The following is a 20,514-nucleotide window of genomic DNA, read 5'->3' on the forward strand; positions in this document are numbered from 1 at the left end:
CATAGATCAGTTTTTATATTCACACAGAATGATCAGGAACCTTCTTGGGTGTTCCCTACTCTGATCCTCTTCCCCTGACCCTGTTACCCAAGGGAAAGAAGTATTCTTGGAACATGTCATGCTTCAAAAAGTAAAAAAACACAAGGAACAAATTCTTTTATATTCCCCAATATACGCAATTCTTAAAAATTTAGTAAGCAATGAAAATAAATAGCATTAATTTTAGAGACTTTTCCACCAAAAATAACATAAAATATGTTTTAGGGCTAAAAATTATAAACATTTCTGCTATATCTTATATAATTATTCAATATTTTAAAGATTTTGACTTTCATTTATAATTCTTGATATGCAAAAACTGACAATTCCAAAGAGCATCAGAATGATTTTATTCCTGAATGAAAAATATAGGATTATAGATTCTCTAAAAGGTACAATCTGGCACAGGTCTGAGGAGCTGAGAGCTGGTTTGTGTTTCCTTGAATGTAATGAACTATGATTTTCTTTTCAAATATATGTCCTCAACCACAGGACTTTATTGTACCTCATCTGAATCTGTGGATTAATAGTTTGACCTAAGTATTCAAAAAAAATTCTTCTGGCTAAAAGCCAAATTCAAAACTTTTTTTTTGGTACAACATATCTATTTCTAACTTCTGGCCTGCATCTCCCTTTGGACCTCATCCCTGACAGACATCTGTATTTTGTAACTTTTCCTACATTCTGGCTCTGAAGACACTCTGAGTTTTGGCCCAATAATCCTTTTCAGTTTGAAATCATTAGCGTGAGAATCACAGGACTGGAAAGGACTTTGGGAGGTCATATAGACATCAACTTGTTTCTCTGGATAAGACTAACTCCAAACAATGAAGACAAATTATATTCAAAGACTTGTAGAGAAGATCTCAAGATTTCTCTTATCAACATGGTAGTGCTTAGCATGCCTCACTATTAGAAAATGCTTTATGATATAGTTTTCATTTTATAAAAATGTCATTTGGCAGATATGACTTTCTATAAATGAACGACCATATAGCTTATATTTTTGGTCCATTAAAGGGATATTTAAGACTTAAGTAAATTATTTGCTGGGTTCCAATGCTCCAGAATTGAGAGAAGGCAAGTACTTAGCTATATGACATTAACATCACTTTATTATAGTAATACAAAAGCTACAAATGTTGTTACTCTCATTAGTTTTGAGTTACATCTCAATTTGGTCTTTAGTTTTAGGATGTACGTTGGGGAAATTGCTGACAAACCATGGTACACATCAATGCATGCTAAAACCAATGTGTCAAAGGTTAATGGAGGACTTTTCATGATAGATCAGACTGACACCACCTGATCAATTTTAATATTGCTAAAAGTAAAATAAGAAGACAGCATGTGCCTCCTGTTGTGATGCAACAGGAAAAATATTGTGTCATTTGGGGAGTATTTTTGTTTTTTAAAAAGCACAATTCAAATCTAATCAAGCCTTCATATCAACTACTAGATTACAGAAAATATGAGGGATAGAGGAAAATGTTAAACACTATTATAAGGATAAAGTGAGCCAAAATTCAGAATGCAGGAAATTCTACAGTTCAAATGATCTAATTTCTTCAATAAATAAATGACATAGGTGAGGAAAAAAGAGAAGGAAGTGTTATAGAGTAAAAGAGACTTAAGAACCATATTTATCAAATGTAATGTGTGAACCTTAGTGGGATCTTGATTCAAATAAATCAACTCTAAAAAAATTTTTTTGAGACGATGGGGAGAATAAAATATAGACTATTATATGATATTAAAGAATTATTATTAATTTGTTGGCTATGATAGATATTAAAAATATGTTTAAAAATATTTACCTGTTAGCAATGCTGACTGAAGTATTACGGGTGAGATAATATGTATCTGGGACTTCCTTTAAAATACTCCAGAGAAACAATAACAGCATCAACAGAAAGTGGTGAGGGGAACAGATGTAACAATGACATCAGGATACTGATAATTACTAAAGACGTGTGAGAGACACACAAAATTTATTATACCAGTCTCTCTGCTTTTTTATATTTGAAATTTTTCAGGACAGAAACTTAGAATTTTTTTCAAGGGGAATCATCAGATTTTTTTCCCCAAATAAAATTGATTAAATGATAGAAGTCTTTGTTAGAAATAATAGCATATCAATCAAGAAAATTTTTAAAAATTGCTTGAAGTTTCCTTCAAAATTAGTTTGAGAAATTTTAGAAGGTGGAGCTCATATAAAACAAATAATTGCAATGAAGCCATGCACATAACTTAGAAAAGGCCAGATTTGTATGGAATAAAAAAAAGGAAAAAGGGAAAAAAGAGAGCTAAAAAAGCACCATCAAGGGAGAAAATATTTTGAAGGCATATATCTGATAAAGGGTTAATATCCAAAATGTATAAAGAACTCATACAACTCAATAGCAAAAAACCAAACAACCTGATTAAAACATAGGCAGTAGATCTGACTAGACATTTTTCCAAAGAAGACATACAGATGGCCAACAGATACATGAAATGATGCTCAACATCACTAATCATCAGGGAAATGCAAATCAAAACCACAATGAGGTATTACCTCACACCAGTTAGAATGGCTACTACAAAAAAGACAAGAAATAAGTGTTGGTGAGGATGTGGAGAAAAGGGAAGCCTTGTGCACTGTTGGTGGAAATGTAAATTGATGTAACTACTATGGGAAACAGTATGAAGGTTCTTCAAAAAATTAAAATAGAACTACCATATGATTTAGCAATTGCACTTCTGGTTATTTATCTGAAGAAAATGAAAACACTAACTCAAAAAGATATAGGCATGACCAAAGACATGGTCATTGTAGCATTATTTACAATAGCCAAGATACAAAGACAACCTAAGTATTCATTGATAGATGAATGGATAAAGAAGATGTGGCATATATATATATATATGGAATATTATTCAGCCATAAAAAGAATGAAATCTTGCCATTTGTGACAACATGAGGGCATTATACTAAGTGAAATAAGTCAGACAGAGAAAGACAAATACCACATGATCTCACTCATATGTGGAAACTAAAACAAAACAAAACAAAACCAGCTTCACAGATCAGAAAACAGATGAGTGGCTGCCAGAGGAGGTGGGTGGGGGTGGGCAAAATTGATGAAGGGGGTCAAAAGGTACAAACTTTCAGTTATAAAATAAATAAGTCATGGGAATGTAATGTATAGCATAGCAAAAATTTTCCTTGTAACTATGTATGCTGATGGATGTTAACTAGACTTATCGTGCTGATCATGTCACAATACATACAAATATCAAACTGTTAAATTGTATACTTAACACTAATATAATTTATACGTCAATTATACCTCAATAAAAAATGCCATCACCAATAGATATGATAAAAATGATATACTTTAGTATACTCACAATATATACTTGAATAATTGCTTGATAGACTGAGGTTCTTTGCCTTCCCATTAGATGACGGCGCTGACACTAGTCATTTGGTTATTTTATTGGTCTATGTTGACTATATTAATATGATGGTATTTCTGAAGGTCTATTTTATACTCGATGGCAAAATAACTAGTGAAGATTTTCAACACAGAATATGAATGTTAAAGAGATCAAGGTATTGCTTGGGGAAAAATGTAAGGTTGCATGTCTAAATGGAGCTCTATTTACAACAGGATAAACAGTGGCAAAGTTGATTCTTCAAGACCATTTTTTAATTTGAATATACTAAAATACACTATAACAATCATTAAAAGTACCTTACATTAAATTTCCTCTGAATTTTCTTATTGTGTTCAATACAAAAAGATAAAAAATTCAGTAATTTGAGTACTCATCTTTTTAGATAAATTTTTAATGAAATAGGAAGCAACTTTGAAAGTTTACTATTTTACACAGATGTGCTATGACTTAGAAAAAGATACTGGTCAATGTTCATAATTGACTTTTCCTGATGGAGAACAAAAGGATGTCACGATAAAGGGTAAAAATATGGGTAAAATTAATGGAATCACTGCTTATTTATTTTTTTTCCTAAAGATTCGCACCTGAGCTAACAACTGTTGCCAATCTTCTTTTTTTTCCTCCCCAAATCCCCCCAGTACACAGTTGTATATTTTAGCTGTGAGCCCTTCTAGTTGTGGGATGTGGGACGCCGCCTCAACATGGCCTAATGGGTGGTGCCATGTCCGTGCCCAGGATCCGAACCCTGGGCCGCCGAAGCGCAGCGCGTGAACTTAACCACTCGGCCATGGGGCCGGTCCCTCACTGCTTATTTTTAAAGAATTGTTCAAAGTTGGCTTATGTAGCAAACGTTTTTCTAAGGCTAAATATTTTTCAATCAACAAATGTGAGATAAAACCGTGAATGCACTTTATGTAGATTTCAAGATCACTAGAGTAAAACCAAGTTTGAAAGCTGTGTTAAAACTGGTTGTGGTGAAAATGAATCCTTTGAGAATCTTGGTTCAGCTTACATATAGCAAGACTCACAAAAGTAAAGGACAACCACATCAGTCATGTTTCTTCACTGAAAATGCCCTTCGATGAATATTATTTCCCTGAAATAGTTAAAAGAGGCTGTCTCCTGTATTACACATTGAATAAGTAACCATTCTGGTCCAATGTATGATACAAGAGAACTGTTAACAAGAAAACACACTTATCAAAATTTCTTCTAATAGTAGCTTGAAACCAACATATTATTTAGCTGCTTTGGCAGCACTGTGAGTATTTCTACTTAGTGATTCACCACCATGTGGTTGATTAAGCAGTGAAAAAATGGTTGTCATCTACAGTTACTTATTTACATAAGTCTAGGCTTTCAAAACATCATGACACCAAGATAGAGAAAACTGCCTGACACATACTTTGGTTTAAATTGATTTTATAAAATGCAAGAGGATTTCTCCCATTAACTAATAGAATTGGTAATGAGATAGACAGAATACTCTTTTGTAACAGTAAAACTAATAAAAATGCATTATAGAATAGATATAGAATTTGGATGGAAAACGAGGTGATTTCAAAAAAAGTTTGTGCTCAAAGGAGGCTGCTGCTTTGGATCATATCCACAGAAAGGCAAAATTTAAGAAACACTGATTATATGTGAAAGCATTTTTCACGAAGAACATCTTCAATAGGACGCCCTGAAGTACCTCAGATTCAATATGACATAGACTTTTTTTCATCAGTCTACAAGTATATATCCTTCCCTGTAGTTAAGAATGTAGGTTCTGGAATCAGAATGCCTAAGATTCTTGGCTTTACTATTTAGTAGTGGTATATGCCCTTGGGGAAATTATTTCAGCTCTTTGAGCCTTAGTTTCCTCATCTGTAAAATGTGAACGACAACAGTTTTTGTAGCATTGTGAATATTAAGTGAGCTAATCATATGATGCTCTTAGCACAATGGCTGGCACTAAGTTAGGAAACAATATATGAGGGAAAAAAAAGGTAAAAAATTACCTCTTCTAATCCTGAAACCTTGGGTCTTTGCCCAAGTTTGTTTTTTGTCCTTGGTAGACTACCATTTATCAAGGTTTGTTGGCTAGTATACAACAGCATATGGATATAGGCCAAACCTTCATTAAGGCCTTGTCATTGTCATCTTGTGACCTTTTGTAAAAAGTTGACATCTTGCCTTAATTTCTTCTATCTCTAAGGAATGAATCTTACCACTTAACTCTACTTATAAGCTCTCCTACCAATAACTTCCTCCATAGAATCATATAAGCTAAATTAACAACTTCTTTTCTAATTCTTAATTTCTTTCCATCTTTCAATTCCTTCCACAAATACTTACTGAGCAACTACTGTGTTCAGTCTCTAGACAACTGAGAAACATTGATGAACAAGGGATGAGGCTCCTGTTCTTACGGGACTTACAGTCTAGTGAGGATGTCAAACAATGAAGCCTAATGTGATGCAAACGTGGAATCCAAGAAGTGGACAGGTCATTGGAGGAGAAAGGCTTTGCCATGGTGTCCTGGTGACTAAAATTTCTCTCCAAGTCAACAGTGACCTCAAGGTCGTCAAATTCACAGCTCTCTATTTTCCCAGTCCACAATATACTCTGTCTGTTTGTAGCCATGATGCTGCTGAGTTCCTCAAGCTTCCTAAAGTTTTCACTATGCCTGGATTTGCTGACACCGTACTCTTCTGAGCCTTTCTCTCTGACCACTCCCTTTGTTGATTCCTGTATGAGTTTCCTACGGCTTCCGTACCAAATTATCACAAACGTGGGGCTTTAAAACAATGAAACTTATTCTCTTACAGTTCTAAAGGATAGAAATCCAAAATCAAGATGTCAGCAGGGCCATGCTCCTCTGAAGGCTCTAGGGAATCCTGCCTTGCCTCTTCCGAGCTTCTGGCAGCTCTTGGCAATCCCTGGCTTTCCTTGGCAGGTAGCTGTATCCTTTCACTCTCTGCCTCTGTCTTTTCCCCTATGTGTCTTTGTCTCTGTCCAGATTACTCTCTTCTTATAAGGATACAAGCCATTGGATTATGGATCATCCTAATCTAATATGACCTCACAGTAACTTAATTACAGTTGCAAAGACCCTATTTCCACATAAAGTCACATTCTAATGTTCTGAGTGGAAATGAATTATGGGGGGACAACTATTCAACTCACCAGAATTCCTTATCTACTATTTAATTACTGAACGTAGTGAGATTCCTCATGGTTCTATTCTCAGTTCTCTTATCTTTGAACTCTTCACTCTCTCTGAGAGTGAGTTCTCTCTATTCTACTTTCATGGCTTCAATTTTTACTTCTATGAAGATGATTCCCAAAACCATTTTTTAAATAACCTGACCCTTTTCTGAATTGTCAGCCTATATTTCCAAACTTGTGGTAGGCATTTCATAATGATTATTCCTCTAAAATCTTAATTTGTAAGTGTTCAGTGCAGAACTTAGTATCTCTTCCACACAACCTGATTACCTCATGTTTTCTCTGACATTTCCAGTTTCCCTTAATGGTGGTTCATCTATCCAGTCACCTAGGCTAGGGGCACAGAGTCATTTAATTTTCCCTTCTTATTATCATCCCCATTCAAGCATTGAAATCTATTTATTTTACCTCCAGATGTCTCTCTCTTACATTCATTTCCTTGTTCCCTTTGCAACTTTCATTCTCATTGTGCTGAGTAATAGTGCTCTGAATAGGTCTCCATACAGTTGACCTATAGTATCCTCTAATTCATCCTTCCTTCTATAATCAGCCATGGTTGTTGCTCAGCCCAATAACTTTAATGACTACCCTCACAGCATCAAGTGCTTATGGAATAAAGCCCAAATGTCTCAGCGTCACATTTAAAATCCCCCACTATCTGGCTTTAAGCCTACTTTTCAAGCTCATAACTATTATATAGTCATGTGCCATATAACGACATTTCAGTCAACAACAGACCTCATATACGACGGTGATCCCATAAGAATTAGGACCAGATAGCCCAGGTGTGTAGTAAGCTATACCATCTAGGTTTGTGTAACTACACTTTGTGATGTTCGCACAACAATGAAATCACCTAATGACGCATTTCTCAGAATGTATCTCCATCGTTAAATGACGCACGACTGTATTAACTTCCTTCTCTGAACTTCCATGAACACTTATTGTACAATACTGGGTGATGGTTGCCTATGTATTTGTTTCATGCAGCTTGGATTGTAAGCTCTTTGAGATAATGCCTGTAAGAACACCTTGTTAATAGTATTAATCATCATCATTACCTTTTGGTCCTTCCCCTCAAGTTTGCAGGACAGAACTAAGTAAAGCGGGTAAGGATTCAAAAAGTGCTAACACCCAAATGTCCAACAACTGATGAATGGTAAGTAAGTAAACTGTGGTATAGCCATACAATAAAATATTATTTGACAAAAAAAAAGGAATGAAATACTGATCCATGACATAACATGGGTGAACTTTGAAAACATCATGCTAAATAACAGAAGCCAGTCACAAAAGACCACAAATTATATGATTCCATTCATATGAAATGTCCAGAATAGGTAAATGTATACAGACAGAAAATAAATTCGTAGTTGCTTAGGGCTGGGGGAGGGGGATACTGGGGGTGATAGCTAAAGGGTACCAGGTTTCTTTCTGAGATGATGGAAATGTTCTGAAATTGATTGTGGTGATGACTGCACAACTCTGTGAATATACTAAAAACCACTGAACTGTACCCTTTAAATGGGAGAATCGTATGATATGTGAATTGTATCTCAATAAAGCTGCTAAAGGAGTGCTAATAGCATAAGAGAACAAAGATTCTTAATTTTGATGTAGCATTTGAAGATGTTGCTACAAAACATTTAAGGTTCTCAAGTTTGATTTTTTTCCTAACTAGGAGTTGAATACAAAGATTGGGAGGCATGTATCCTTGAAAATATATGACAAAATGAAGTTTTCAGATCAATGCCTTTATGAAAAGCATGGGTAAAGGGATAAAGAATTTCTTGTAATCAAAACTCAGTTTTTCTCCAACTTCAAAATCTAGAGCAGAACAAGAGGCAAATTGGCACCTGGAGACGATAAGCACTTCAAGGAAAGTAATAACTGATAACATTTATAAAGCACTAACTATGTGCTAGTCACTGTTCAAAGGGTTCTGTACACCTAGCAATCATGTTTTCTTCCCAAGAATTTAAAGAGGTATGAACTATTATTTTTTATTTATTTATTTTTTTTTGGTGAGGCAGATTGTCCCTGAGCTAACATCTTCCTCCTTTTTTTTGTATGTGCCTCAGCATGGCTTGATAAGCAGTGTGTAGGTCCACGCCCGGGATCCAAACCCTTGACCCCAGGCCACTGAAGCAGAGTGCACAAACTTAACCACTATGCCACTGGGCTGGCCACAGATGAACTATTATTATGCCTAATTTACAGATGAGAAAGCTGAAGCACAGAGAAATTAAGTATCTTGCCTGAGGTCACCCAGCAGACCCTGGATCTGGACTCAGAGACTTTAGTCCAGAATCTTTGCTTTAACAACTGGGCTATATTGCCTCTCTGTACTTCATGTTTCTCCTTCTATTTGTTACTCTCTTCAACAATGTAGCTTTCAAGAAATAACTTATACATCATGAATAATGGTTTTTACTGTGACTCTCATGGGGAAAATACTTCACTCATGGAGGAGAATAACTCACAAAAAGATGATCATAGACCATTAATTCATACTTACCATCCTTTCATTTTTTTTGTACCCCAAACATGTTTAATACTGAGCAATAAACATCAAACACATTGAATTCTAAGCACAGTTTCTTTGTTTCCAGAAAGAAATGTTCCCCCCCCCCCTTTTTAATACAAGAGTGTTTAATAGGAAAAGAGAAATAGGCTAATAAAATTTCTACCACCAAATAAAGTGACAGGACAAAAATGACTTCAGTATTCTTCCAGTTTGCAAACGTTTTCCATTTACTTTAAAAGCATGTCTTATTGACAGATTCCTTCCCCACCTCTTACTTTTTTGAAGGGCAAAGAATGCTAGCATTTCAAACTATTTACTTATTTATATTTCAGAAATCTCATTTGCTTTTTAAGTTTTCTCTACGAATTCTGCTTCAGCATACCATTCACTAATGACTAGAAAGTGAGTTCTCTTACTGCATCATAGACTAAATGACGAATTTCACAAGCAGGCAGGGAGCAGAAATGGGTCACAGCGCTGGCTAGCAGAGAGTGTGGACACTAGATCTTTGGGAGCTCCTGGCTGTGAGGCCAGCAGAGACTGCTAGCCGTTTCCCAATAGCTCTCCTTCCCTTCTGCCTCAGCAAATGAGTCCCAATTTCCCCTTTAACTAAGCGTATCTGTGAGACACAATTCTCAACTCTGGGATGTTGGCAGCAGTGTGCAGGGTGTGGATTCCAAGAAATATCCTTAAAGGGTAGGGGTATGCTCTTTTTTGGTCCCTTCCTGTTTCCACGGCTAGAATGGGGATAAGATACTTGAAGCTTGTGCTGCCATCTTGGACCATGAAGGAAAAGCAAATGCTGGGGACAGCAGAGCAGCAGGAAGCAAGAAGGTATCTGGGCCCTCACGACTTTGAAGACCATACTTACAGTCCTAGACCGTCTACCTTCAGACTGTTCTCATGTGTGACAGGAAAAGAAACTTCTGTTTTGTTTAAGCTGCTGTTATTTTGTAGTTTCTGTCTCTCATATCTGAACCTAGTCTCAATTGACACAGAGCTCAGTAGCTCTGGCAGCGTTTCTTGCATTGTTGGGATTCTTCATCAAAGATCCATAAATAGTTTACAGGAATCTGTAAACTTCTTGCAATTTTAAGTTAATCTTGTGTGCATTCGTCCACTTTTCTGGGAGAAGAGGCCCATGGCAACTCATTTAACTTTTCAGATCGTCAGCTTGCTTGTCTGTAATAGGGGAGAACAACACTCATCTCTGCAGAGTTGATTTCAGGAGTAGGTATAACCTGGATACAGGCATGGCATAGTGAATAGTGCCTAGCATAAGAGGCACTCCTCCTGATTTCCAGAATTTTGTAACTAGTCTCATCATACTTCCCATTGAGCTTAAATCCAGCACTCAGCTGTGACCTCTCTTACTCCCTCTCATAAAATTACCATATTAGCTGTCAGGAGCATAATTTTTTCCTCTACAAAGTCTCCTTCATTCATTTCTTTTTACCCCTCCCCACCCCCTACCTCCAGATTACAGGCTTTGTCGTCTCCTCTCTGAGACTCCTAACAGGTCCTGAAGTCCTGGCCTGCCAACGGTTCTCCAGTGTCCATCAAACGAAATACAAACTTCATACTATAAAAGTAGTCAACGTAGCAAAACACAGAAGAAAATATTATGGACTCATACAAACCTAGGTTTGAGTCACGTTTTACCTCTCTCCTTGCTTTGTGATCTTCGGAAAATTATATACCTTTTTAGAACTTGAGTTACCTTAGCTCTAAAGTAGAGATAATGGTACCCACTACACAGGATTATAGTGAGGATAGAAGAGACATGACATATAAAAGGGTAAGTTTGGTGCCTGGCACATACTAGGTGCTCAATAAATGTGTTACCTTCTTCTTTCCCTCCATGAAATGGATGCAGACTAAAAAAGCCGTGTCGGTGGCTTATCACTCTTCCGTTCATCCCTTACTTGTATAACCTGTACTAGTCAAACAAGATTGTTTGCCACTTCCCAGACATATGTTCTGTCTTCTTCAGTTCTGAAATTTTGCTCAGACTGATTTTTTCTTCATATACCCTTTGCCCCCATCTTATCTGTTGAAATTCCACTCAACATTCAAGAATCCCCTCAATTGTCATCTCCTCCATGAAGCCTTTTTCTGATGTGTCCAGTCAGATGTACACTTTCCTTGTTTAAAAAGGCATTCTCTGTGTGCCTTCTGTGGCACTTCACAGCCTGCCTTGCCTTAGTTTGTGTACTGGTTATCTCTCGTAAAAACTATAGGTGCCTTAAGAGCAGAACTAGAGCCCTATCCACCTTTGTATCTCCCATGGCCCCAGCCCAGGTCCTTTAACCTCAAAATTCTCAGGCAGAGCTCTTTTCAATATAGTCCTAGATCCCTTTTTCATACTTTTACAACACTAAGAAGACAGAATGATTAAAAGTGTATTCAGGGAATACTCTATTTTAGGCTTCCCTTCATTGTCCAAAAAAGGAGGCAATGGCTTCTGGACACAAAACACTTAGTAGTTGATCCAGCATTGTTACCCATCATTCAAAACCATTTATTCCTGTGTCCATTGGGTACATAGGACTTCTTCCTTTCCTGTATTTCCTAAGAGTCTGGCCCTGCCTCTTACTTCTCCAAAGCTCCCAAGACTTCTTTTTCTTTTCTGCATTTCAACAGCAATGAATCTCGTATCTGGCTTTGAGCACTTCTCCTACAGATGATGGATAGGAGCAAAGCCTTCTGGGACACATTAGTACAGCTGCCAGTGGGCAGGAGGTACTTATAAAATAAAAAGGCTCAGGATTCTGGGAACATATTTGCAGCTATAAGTGAACCAACTAACACAGCTGAAAAGAAACACCCAAGAATACTTTTTATTCTGTTTAAGCTGTGCATGGAAGAGGCATATTATATTGGTTTGCAAGTCACTCTCAGAAGGATTTTCTTTCTGTAGTGTCAGCATGTGCTAATATCATAATCTTTGCCTATCAGGTCCATGTGCTTTAGAATTATAGGAAGCTTGTAAAGTCAAGTTTAAAACAGCAAAAGTCTAGTTTTTAATTTATTGGGTAATATCGAGTATTACTATCTGACTTGGAACATTTTTCCCAGTAATTATGAAAAAGAATAAAATCAGCACAACTATAAGGTTCAATGAAGCTTTAGCCCATGAGAAGATAAAATTTATTAGAAAACTAAACACAATTAAATCACCACTAAGCTACAGACATTAAGTATCACACTGTAAACAATTTCAAAAATAGAAAATTATTTTATGTGTAAAGCTCTCATGTATTTATAGAATCTGTGAAGTTGCTAATATGCTATACTGTCATTGCATTAAAAAGGAGGCACTGACCAAGAAAGGTATTGATTTTAAGCATCTTGGGGACAAGAAAATATCTCATATGTGTCAGCAAGACATAGGAGCTTGCCTAACCTATATTTTGGGAGGATGCTTGGGGAGGACAACGAGAAGATTTAAAAAGTGATATGAGGCTTTTATCCAGATGCAGACAGGCTTTGATGTGCAGAGAGGAACAGCTATGCAAGATATTAGCAAAGGGAAAAGCTGGAAGAACCATAGCAAAAAGGACCAAATTTTTTTAGTGAACCAGTCTTTCTAGAGACTCTCTGACTGTGTTGATTCTTCTCCAAAAGCACAGACCATATACAAAAGGCTTCCCTCTTGGAAGAGCAGAATACGCTGTGCAGACCTTCAGAGTCAGGCCAGAAGGAAGCAGCTGACACTGTGAGGCCAGTACTGACCATGTTTGGCTAAGCTAGCCAGGGTGGAAAACGAGAGCAGTAAGAGAGGTAAGATACAGAATGGATCCCTTTGGGGGTATCTGCAAAGCTCACAGTGACCCCTAACTCACAGCCATGTTGGTGAATGTGACTCCACCCGATAGCCATGGTTGAATGGGCCTAGAGCATCTGACACCATGCTAGGTCAATCAGGAATGCAGAACTGAACTGGAGGTTGGACTTGTAAATGTGACTCTGGGAGCTCTGGGAGTTGTAGAGAGACTACCGGGTGGCCTGAGAAGTGGGGGTGGGGATGGGAGGTGGGGGGGTTTGGGCGCAAAGCTAATCTATTGAAAAGGAAGAGTAAAATGAATATGGAGAAAGATGCAAAGAAAAGAGATAGTAAGTACTCTCCTTGGTTCCTATCTTCCATTCCTGGCCCCGTCCTTCTAGAGGCCCAGCTGCATTTTGCCCTTGGCCTCTAGAACTCCCCACTGGATCTTGATACTACATCCCTGTATTTTTTGCTAAGCCAGCTTCAATGGGGTTTCTGCCACCTGCAACCTAGAGGACATACTGACATACCACCTCAGAGGCCACTGACTGTGTAGCTGTGGGAACGTGGTGTCTCTTATAGCAGCTGTTCTCAGTCGTTGGAAACATTCCATTAATCACATCCAGAGCCAGCATTCTTCACAGTTATTATGACATTAACAGACTATAAACACAAAAAACACCTTTCTCAGAAAACAGGGCTTTCTTGGTCTAATACACAGTAGGATCCAGGTTCTTTGATCAATTGATAGAATTACGATGATGATGATAATGATAGCAGCTACCATTTATTAAGTGTCCTAATAATAATTTACTAAGACTTTAACTATGTAAGGCACTATGCTAGGTGCTTTACATACATTATCTCTACTCCTTACAACTCTTCAAGAGAGTGAGAGGAGAATTTTGTTCGGAAAGAACTTTGTTGATGCGTTGCACAACAGAGATATCATCTGGGAAAGGCCAGCATTCTGGGAAGGCAGGTAGCCACAAGAGGGTACTTAGTGTGATGGCTTCACCATGATTCAAGATCTTACTGTTGGTCTTACAGTCTCAAAAAATTTCCATGGTGTCCTAGCACTGAGTAGACTTAGGAATGCTGAGTCATGCAACAAAGTTCACTAGAGATTGATATATAAACCAGATGCCAAGCTATTAATTTACCACGAGATATAAAACCACCAAGCAGCGTGGATACTGGTACTGGGCTGAGCAGTGTATGATACTTTCTCAATTGACAGACTGCATTGGCAGTCAAACTATTAGAAGGTTTTTTTGTTGTTTAGATGATTTTAACGTTAGACACAGAGATCTGACAGCTGCTACATTCATCTTCATAAAAGGGATTTAACTACCAGGAGAACCAGATATTTGGACACCACTTCTTTGGATGCTGCCAGGAGGGCTTCTGCCAATAAATGCTTCCGTGACCCTCCTAGGTTTCTAGAGCTGACCGGTTCTCCTTGTGAAGGAAACATTCTTTCTTTAGATATCTTAATATTCAGTCTGTCTTGTGTGTCGATGAGTCCTTTCATTTATTTAAGATTATTTTGCATATCTCTGGTCTGATTCATTATTTCATGATTTAACAGTTTGACGTAAAAGGATAATTTTATTTTCCTTCTTTCCATATTTCTCAATATAGTAGCTCACTATCACCCAAATGTAGCATCAACAATATTATCCCAATGTTTTACAATTAGGGTAAAGAACATAGGATTTGGAGTCAGAAAGACCTAGGATGAAATTCTGGCTCTCCTTTTTTAAGTGTTATGACTCAAGATCAGTTAATTTCTTTTGGCCTCAGTTTCCCCCTTATAAAATGAAGATAATGCCTACTTCACAGAATAAAGTGAGATTTAATGAGGTTATGCATGCAAAGCACCTAGCACAGGGCTGGGTGTAAAACACAAAGACGATTGCAACACATTAGAGCAAAAATAACAGATCTCAACCATTTAGATTCTCTTTGGTTTCCAAGTATGCAATTTTTTGTTCATTCTTCTTCCAATGTGGTTTCACTTTGATTTTTATAATCATATTAATGTTATTTTAAAAACTAATTTCCTTGACTTTTGAACTGGATAAACAAAAGTGAATTAGTCTTGAGTGCATTGATTTCTTTGGCTTACTGTTCTCCTTCTCCACCAGAAATAAACAAATGACACAGTTTGCTTTTGTCTTTTTTCTTCCTGTTATCCTTGTGAAGATGTCTTTTTAAGGACTCTAGTCATGATTTTTTCATATTAAGAAATCTTCACCAAATTCTGAAGCTTAAAAATGCTTTTGTAACTGAGAGAGTGCTATGAAATCATACAGTTTTAGTAACAAATTTCTTTTTTTTCCAATTAATTCAACTTACTCTTCAGATGTCAGAATTCCCCAAGTTACATGATTCCTCCTAAATAAATATATATTCATATCTTAATATACACTCAGCTATTCTATCTTATGAGTTTGCATATGCAATTATGCCCTCTCTTTTCAAACAGATTATAACTCTCAAGGGCTGCCCTGTGGCTGAGTGGTTAAGTTTGTGTGCTCTGCTTCAGCAGCCTGGGGTTCACTGGTTCGGATCCCAGGCATGGACCTACACACTGCTCATCAAGCCATGCTGTGGCAGCATCCCACACAGAAGAACTAGAATGACCTACAACTAGGATATAAAACGATGTACTGGGGCTTTGGGGAGAAAAAAACAAAAAAGAGGAAGATTGGCAACAGATGTCAGCTTAGGGCCAAGCTTCCTCACCAAAAAAAGCATACTTAAAAAAAAAAAGACTCTAATTCCATGAAACTTAAGTCCTGATGAGTATGTCCAGGGTCTGAAAATCCAGCCTACCTTGTAACCTTCATCATCTGCCAACTTTAAAAACAAAACCCAAAAAACCTTATAAGAGTAGGAACAGATCTATTTCTTTATATCCTCACTGTCTATACATTGTAGTACCCTACAATGACACTGAGAAGTATCCTACACGGATATTGATATTGAGAAAATATTCAATAATTATTTGCTGATGAGAAATGCTATGAAGTGGAAATAAAAATAACAGATATGTTTCTCTCTTCATAGGTTAACTTACATTTTATGAAGGTGTAGATCTGATTTTTTGTAATGTAAAGTTTTGTGAACCTGTGTTAACTTTTCCCTAAATTACTTAAACATTTTCTTGCCTGACTTCAACAACAGGAATTTTATGTACACCCTAGATATTTCTTGCATTAGAGAAATTCCTGACTTTAAGTCTTATATCCTTCCTTTTAGTCCATATAGTAGGTTATTTAACTTTGCTCCCCATCTGTTTATATTGCTTCAGTGATCCCAATCTATTCAGTGTTTGCCTTGAATTGTAATGCTCAAGCCTTATACTCTTCAGATCCTTGGGGAAGGATGATATTTAGTTTGGCCTATTATCACATACCAAATGAAGATATCTAAAAATTTAGTGCAATATACGAATTAAAACAAGAATAATATAGTATTGAGAGAACAAGACCAAGCACCATGACAGATCTGTGTGAGAATTAAAATATCCGTTATCAATTCTACGACAAAGGATGGATTAAAATTTTATAATCTGGGAACATAGCTATTTCTAAAATGGAATCCTCCATAGGGAGTGTACACAATAGGATGAGGAGAGGGGAAAATCTGGGATGTGCCAAACACGGTGCCAGAAATTTCTTATATTTAAACTCATTTAAAGCACACAACATTCCTTCTAGGTTAATGGCATTATTCTACTTTACAGATCCAAATTTTATTGACATCTAAATATACTACCAACACTTAAAATTTAACATAATAAAATTATAAACTGACCACAAAATAAGCTCCTTCTGATTTCTATGAACATTAACTTAAGGGTCTTTATTCAGAAGCCATGGTTAGTTTAATATTATAGACACGTTTTCCAAATTTTTCAGTACAATTGCAAAATAAACCCCATAAAATATGGGGAGCCTGTTTATAAATCCCATTACTAATCATGGAAAGATATATAAGCAGACAAATTTGAGGGTTCTGTATAAGTGAACTCTATACGGTCAGTTTTTTATGAACCAAATGGTCCTGAAGGAAAAAGTTATCCAAACTCAATTCTGTTTTTAGGACTGAAATCAAGGAGATCAACTTATCTTTGTATTTAAGAACTAGCCTCTGACTAGGGGGCAGTGGGCTTGGCAGAATATTCAATGATCTCACCAAGAGCCCGTGTAACGTAATGACATTAGATGGTGTATTTATGTTAGATAATATTACTGAAGCATAACACAATGCATCCTGACATAATTCAGTTTGTAAAACCAAAACTCATTCAATAGTGTCATAAAATAATGACAAACAGTTTTGAATAATACAAAATAGGAACATGGACATTCATGCATTCATTCATTCATTCAGTATATTGAGTATTTCCATTTCAGTAGATACTGTAAGGGACATAATGAAAAACTACATATGATCATTTCCTTTGGAAATCCAGAGTCTAAGGGGGAGACAAGATATGGACACATAGTTAAAATGCGAGGAATAAAGTGAGAAATAGCATAAAAGTGGTGCTATGAAGTGCTGTTATAGGACTTCAGAGGAAGGCAATATCATATTTGGAGACAGTGTCTGGGAAAGGCTTCATGAAATAGATGGCATTTGAGCTGTTTGGAAGTGTGGATAGGATTTCAGCAGAGAAGAGAGAGATTCAACTGAAGAGGGAGTGGTATGGAAGTGGGATGTCAGGCTGGCTTGGGGAATGCTGAATAGGCCAGTTTAACTAAAGCATAGATCATGTATAAGGGAGTGAAAGGCAAAACTGGGTTAGGGGTTGGGAAGGTTATGCAGGGCCCTCAAGGTTGGTCTAGTAGGGTGATAGAACCACTGAAGGTTTTTCTCAGGGAAGTGATACAATCTACTAGTTCCTTTAAGAACTTATTAGGATAGATTGGAAGGAAGAGATTGAAGAATGGAATTCCATTTAGGAGGCTCTTTTAGCAGTCCAGGCACTAGCTTGTGTAGGTGGAGCACAGAGGAGGAAATTAACATTTATTAAGAATGCACTATGTGTAAGGCATTTAATTGATTTAGCTATAATACTTCATCTAATTCTTGCAACAACTCTGAAAGGTAAACAACATTAACTCCAGTGTTCAGTTGAGGAAATTAAGGCTCAAGAGATCAGTTTGCCTAAGTTCACTGAGTCAGTAAAATAAAAAGGGGAGGGGAGGAGAAGTCAGCAGCTGAGACTTCAAAGTCTACATTATCTGCACTAAACCATGTTGATAAAGGGCCTTCTTTTCATAAGCTCCCTGCTATTCAGGATAAGCAGTTCAATATTTTAGCTCTGCCTCTGGTATAGACCTAGAGATAATCACATCTAGCAGGAGAACGATTCTGACAACAGAGAGGTTCTCCTTGAAAGCTGAAATTAGGGGGACTCTTCTACCCCCAACCAACCAGAGAAACTTCCCTGCTAGAGTGAGAGCTTCTCATCAGTGGACAGTGTCTCACCTGTATCTGAATCCCCAGGAGCAAGCCCACGGTCTGGCACTGCAAGTGCTCAAAAAAAACCAGCTGTTGTATTGAATCAAACCTGTGATTCATGCACCATATCTTCTGTTCTCAACAAGCTCCAAGGAAACAAAATAGTTTGTATGGTTCTAAGATTGTGACCCAGAGAGTTATTTCCACAGATGGGGCTCACCTCAACCCCTGGGACAAATTCTGCTCCTAGTCAGGGGAAAACAAGGATTGAACCAGGAGTTCAGCAGCACGGCAACCTTCTGCCAGTCCTGCTCTGTTCTTTCATCCCAGTTGTCGATTCCAGGTGTTTCTTCTCACCACTGGGATCAAGCTCTCCCTTTCAATTCACAGTAGGTACAACCCAGTCTTTCTTGTTAGGCCAGTATCCCAGCCTTTGAACTCTGCCCACACCTAGCTCCTATTTCTCCAACAAGATATGAAATATAGCAGGACCTCTCCTGACACCAACTCTTTGCTGTTGAAACCTGCCAGGCTTCCTTCATGCAGTGCTTTGCTTATGTGCCAAGTCCACTGTCTAGGCCCCAGGGACTGTCCCAGATCTCTTGGACTACTCCAGCAGGTCTGTAGAGTCATCACACACCAGCTCTCTCTGGTCCAGCCTGTGCTTCCTCTTCATGAAAAGAGTTTTGACAATGGTCATCATAGGAGTGATAGTATACTCATACTTATGTAGTACTTGCTATGTGCCAGGCATTGTTCTATGTGTCTTACAAATATTAATTCCTATAATCATCACATTATTAATATCCTCATTTTATTGATTAAAAAAAGCAAAACAAAAAACCTGAGACTGAGGGATTAAGTTACATTTTTAAGGTGACAAAGTTTGCAAGAGGCAGAGCCAGAATTTGAACCCAGGCATTCTGGCTATAGTTCATTCTCTCAACCACTATATTCTCTGCCTCTCCAACAGCAGTGAGAAGATAAAGAACATGTCACTAGTGAATGTACTTACCATTTTAAATGTCCTATTTAATACAGCTAGCATAATACTGCCATTAGTAGTTAGTTATTAGACTTACGTTAAATGTATTAACATGTACCTATAAGTCTGAACCCCAAAATCAGAAAGAAGCCCTTACATGATGCTCAAACACTGATATGTGAGTATCTTCATGTTGACTGAAAATACTACAGATGTTCTGCATTTAGGCAAGTCTAATAAGACAAGGAGTCAAAGATACTGTTATTTTACTTAGCAAAAATAATCCAAGAATATTGGTAGAGAAGATAATCATGAACATGATCTTGATAGGCTGGGAAACAATGAGAATTTAAGAATCAAAGTAGATTTGCCACGAGAGTAGATCTTAAAAGTTTTCATCACAAGAAAAAAAAAGACTATTGACATTTGGCAAATTGGATAGTTCTGCACACTCTAGTTCACTTGACAAAATGACACATTTTATTGTTATCAATCCAGAAGGTAAACATCTGATTAAATATATTATGATAAGAAATTTAAACAAGAATTAAATAAGACTATAATTATTCCTATGTTAATGTGCATCTTGGATTCTTCTGATTTCTATTATTACTCTAAATTATTAAGTATAAAGCACTAATTTAAAAAAAATTGGTGAACATCTCTACATACCAGGTGCTGGAGATAAGTGATCAAGACATAGAAGAAGCTTATTTTCTAACAGTAGAGAGACAAAGACCATAAGCAAGTAGTAAATAAACACATGGCATAATTCTGAATAGTGCTAAGAGCTATGAAGAAAGTAAAACAAGGTAACGCAATACAAAATAAAGTAGTGGTAGTGAGCGAGCAAGGATATGATGTGTGAGCTAGTACCTGACTGAAAAAGATATGGGGCAGAGCAAGAGAAATGACTTTGAACTGGTATGCACAAGGAGAAAAAGGAGGATGGTGTGGCTAGAGTACAGTGAGAAATGGGGAGACTGGCATGAGATCAAGTCAGAGAGGTGGGCAGGGCAAGGTCATAGGTCCTTGTAGGCCACAGCAAGATATTTGAAT

At 37.1% G+C, this 20,514-nt stretch overlaps 1 protein-coding gene across 6 annotated transcripts in view; it reads right to left on the bottom strand.

Annotated features, from left to right (window-relative positions):
* The window catches only part of VPS13B (vacuolar protein sorting 13 homolog B), a 784,298-nt gene that overhangs the window by 127,785 nt on the left and 635,999 nt on the right, over positions 1–20,514 (bottom strand). The window lies entirely within an intron of this gene.

This window comes from Equus quagga, chromosome 16 (assembly GCF_021613505.1).
Source record: "Equus quagga isolate Etosha38 chromosome 16, UCLA_HA_Equagga_1.0, whole genome shotgun sequence".
Taxonomy (NCBI): domain Eukaryota; kingdom Metazoa; phylum Chordata; class Mammalia; order Perissodactyla; family Equidae; genus Equus; species Equus quagga.